This window comes from Brachyhypopomus gauderio, chromosome 4 (genome assembly GCF_052324685.1).
Source record: "Brachyhypopomus gauderio isolate BG-103 chromosome 4, BGAUD_0.2, whole genome shotgun sequence".
Lineage (NCBI taxonomy): Eukaryota > Metazoa > Chordata > Actinopteri > Gymnotiformes > Hypopomidae > Brachyhypopomus > Brachyhypopomus gauderio.
The window spans coordinates 11,301,548-11,305,924 of record NC_135214.1 but is presented as its reverse complement, the minus strand read 5'-3'; positions in this window follow the sequence as shown (position 1 = coordinate 11,305,924).

Sequence of the window (4,377 nt, the reverse complement as noted above, 5' to 3'; positions counted from 1 at the left end):
TGTGTCACGTGAAAGTTCTTAAACTGAGCCGAAACGAGTCACTTTGAACTTACAGCACGAGCCCCAATGGGCGTTGCCCGCACGAGACAATACGACCGCTGCGCACCGTAGCAATGTTTAAAGTTCTCAAGTTCTGTGCAGAATCCAATTTGAAAACGATCACTGTGAGTTAATTAATGAAATAATAATTAAGCTAAAACACTAGTCATCCAATTAGTCCAAATGTGTTTTAGCCTAAATTACATCAATTTGTTTACTATTAACTATAGCTATTCCTTAAATAACGGAGTTGGATTTATGAACCAAATACACAATTACCAAAGAATTCAGAGTGCATTGCGTGCGTCCTGCCGCCTGGTAGCTCATGGCGAGCAGGCATATCGTAAATTGCGGGCCTTATCATGGCACCGCATTTCAATTTTATCTACCTTTTACAATGCAGCGTGTTTGTCTTTTCAAGATATGTCTCAATTATTATTCCTTTTGGTGTTTTACAAGACTGAATAAAACTTGTTGAAAAGATGCTCTGTCTCTTCAGTCCTTGGAGCTGAGAGAATGTTTTACATAATAGAAAAGGCCCACTGATGGCAATTGCACATTTAGCTACTCAAACACCGTGTCTGGGTGTGTTAAATAATGGCAATAATAATAAATAAACGGAAAATAGTAGTAACGTCCTGCTCCCTTTCATTCAGCGATATACTTTTTTCGCTGTGATATTTCTCTTTGGGTTGTTAATGTGAACAGTACGACAGTCTCGTGGCCGCGTATTCCACCTACATGCAGCTATAACAGGCGCGCGGGCCTTTCCATCCCTCGTCTCGAGTCACTAACCAAACAATTCACATGTGCCTCGTGCTGAAGCTGTGTAGGCCTGCTTTGTTAGCACAGAGCTCACACGCTGACTTTAAACGTTTTGACAACACAGACTTACTGAGCAAGTTCAGAGGACTGTTATTCTCGCGAGGATGGGTGAAGGGTGCAGTGTTCCCAAACATAAGAGCCTAAACAGAATAAACCATTTATCTCTCTGTGTGTGTGTGTGTGTGTGTGTGTGTGTGTGTGTGTGTGTGTGTGTGTGTGCGAGTGTGTGCTGTCTTTCATTACCTATCAATAGATACAATAGTCCTACTTATTTTGTCACGTGATCACACAGGTCCCTTTAATTACCAAAGAAAATAGACTTGGCTCTCTCTATCATCCTCTATCTAGCTCTCTCTCTCTCTCTCTCTCTCTCTCTCTCTCTCTCTCTCTCTCTCTCTCTCTCTCTCTCTCTCTCTATCTCAGTCCCTTACCCCTCTGATCCCTCTAATCTAGAATCAATCTTCACGTTTTTCTCAATGCATTTCTAATGTCACAGAAAAAAAGTATTTTGTGTTCATTATTTTAAAAAATAAAATATTCATGTTCTTAAGATTTTTGTATGTAGGCCCAGAAAGTTTAATCTCAAAGCTGTTTCAGGGTTAATGAAACCTTCACAAAAGCATCATGAGTTCTGACAGGATCATCACTCTTGGCCTAAAGAGAGTGCGTCAAACACAAGCCTCCATTTCTAGCCAAATAAATTCAGAGATGTGTCAAGCAGGACTGATTTCCTTGTCATACAAGACACGCTCTCATGTGAATTAAATGATTTCATAACCTAACACATGATTAAAATTGTCCTTGGAGGCTGTCCATCTGTGTTGTAACATCCTCAACATGTCCATCTCTCCATGGTCTCAAACCCTCTGTGCTGTCTCTAAAGTTTCCAGGAAATGCAGACCATACAGTTTTAGTATCCACTGCTAACGTCTCCTGTCAACCTTACTCCAGAGATACAGTCGTTGTCTTTAGCGAAAGAGTTAAGCCTGTATTTCATGACTCTGAGTTATTATGGCATTTAATGATTCACCTAAAAAACAAACACTGAACACCAAAAGTCAAAAACTCAAATTTGCATGCTAACAATTTTTTGAAATATTCATTAACATAGCTTTATGTCTCACACCACTCTCTCATCTTATTGCAAATATTGTAAATTTTGCTCAACTTTTATTGCATCTCTTTTTCGCAGCTGATTGTATTCAAAATCCTTAGAATCCACATCACTCCGGTTGTTCCATGGAAAGGTGTCAGGAAGCCTTCATCTCAGTCAGCAGCGTAAACTATATAGTTTACTTACATGCCCCCCCCCCCCCCCACACACACACACACACACACACACACACACACCCCTCCTAACTCTCAAATCACCCCTCTATTACTGAGGTCTAAATTAGAGAGAGCCATGGAGGCACAAAGAGACGCTGAAGGTTATCAAGGGCGTGTTGACATCACTCCTCAGCAGAATGAACACCCACCCAGTTCCTCTCCACCTTCTCCCACCTCACTCTCTTCCTCCAAAACGGGTCTCCTGAGTCCAGGAGAGGAGCTCTGAGTCCAGGAGAGGAGCCCTGAGGTCAGGAGGTTAGCATTTGTCATTGCTTATGTCTAAAACAAATAAAAAATTGCTTACATTCATTATAAACTTTGCTTTTGTGACCACAGCAACGAAAATTATGAATTTTTATTATAGAAACAGATGATTTTGCATCTCATTTATACAGTCAGACTAAGAACACTATAGGCATTGCAAATTTACACAGATTACCAAAAACTGTTCAGAAGTGTGTGGTTTTCCGAGATTTACGACTATACTGCAAATCAGATTCACGAATCAATCCTTCCTCTGATCTGTGACTTGGACGCTTTCATCTAATAAGTTCCATTGCTTGAGCCTTGATGTCAGAAACTCAGCGTTGGACTTGGTGAGACCAAGGTCTCTGATCAGATCGATGAGGTCTTTTTGGTTAGGGTAGTACGGCTTCTGCTCCTCATCTGCATATGAAGAGAAATCGTGATCTTCAACATCTTCCTCGGTGTCTGACCTGCTGCTTTCTTCTGAAGGTGGTGTTGCTCTGTCTGGAGGTGTTGGTACAGGAAGTTCAGGGCAGTGTGGTACTGGGGCGATAGATGAAGGAATGTCAGGATACGTTACAGGCATTGCATTTTTGCCAGTGCGACGTTTGGAAGGGTCCACCATGCAGAAGTAGCAATTTGTTGAGTGATCAGTCAGTTCATGCCAAATTCTTGGGACAGCAAAATGCATGGGTCTCTTCTGTCCCCTGTACCAACCTATAAGCAAACAAAATTAAATTTGAATTGAGAATTAGATATAGGCCTATTTCACACTAATGACTAGTGGTATGTGCGATATTAACACAGTTTGAAATCTGTTATATGTCAAACAATAAAATATATCTGTATATATTGTATTATTTGATATATTTAACTACAACATGTGAAACAATGTTAATTAAAGCTCTTTTAAACTTTAACTGATAAAAAAAATTTTGCAAAATAAAAATTTAAATCTGCTATTTAAGAGAGTAGCATTTACCCTCTTATCTTCAAGAGTTTTCTTACAGTGCTCACATGTGAACTGAGGAGCCCATGTTTGTCTTGGTCACCAACAGGCATGCCAAAGTATGCTTTGTAGGCCTCACACATCATAGCAGATGCTTCCACAGAGTACTTTTTCGCTCTTGTCTTTATAAAATGGCCACATACATAGCAAAATACGTCTGCTCTGCAACCTCTTGATGCCATCTAAATTGACTGTTGAAAGTTGCTGTGTACTGTAAGAAAAAAGGATGTCTCTCCAAACTCTATAAATATGGTCAGTCTTTATTCCATGCAGTATCAAAGTACAAGAGTGTACTGAGGATTCAGCAGAGCAAGACTGATCACCCGGTAGCAGAGTAACACACAATATATACATTTGAAAGCTCCTCCTGTAATGGGTTTGGGGTGAAGTGTGAATACTGTCGTTATCAGAATCTGAATAGAGAATGAATTCACACCTGTCTGTCTAGGTCAATTTCCCTTTGTCTGTGATGGCTGTTGCCCACTTACTATGCAATCCCAATCATTATCATAGTAAGTCTTGGTCCTCCCAAGGTTTCTTCCTAATCTCCACCCTATAGGGAGTTTTTCCTCGCCACTGTCGCCTTTGGCTTGCTCATTAGGGATCTGGACCCATACGATTGTAAAGCTGCTTTGTGACAATGTGTGTTGTGAAAAGCGTTATATAAATAAATTTGAATTTGAATTTGAAATCAATTACATCATGTCTCTCCATCTCTCAGGAAGGGCTATAGTGGCCCTATATAATTGTAGTTATACAGCTACCTACAATTCTGTATAGTCCCAGAAAGTTCTAGATAATTCTGGACAGTTCTAGAAACTTCTTGATAGTTCTCACAATTCCAGAAGATTCTTAAGTATCTTGAAATATGGCGAATATCCTTAAAAATAGATCAATTTCAAAATATCATTGTGCTGACCACAAAAGCA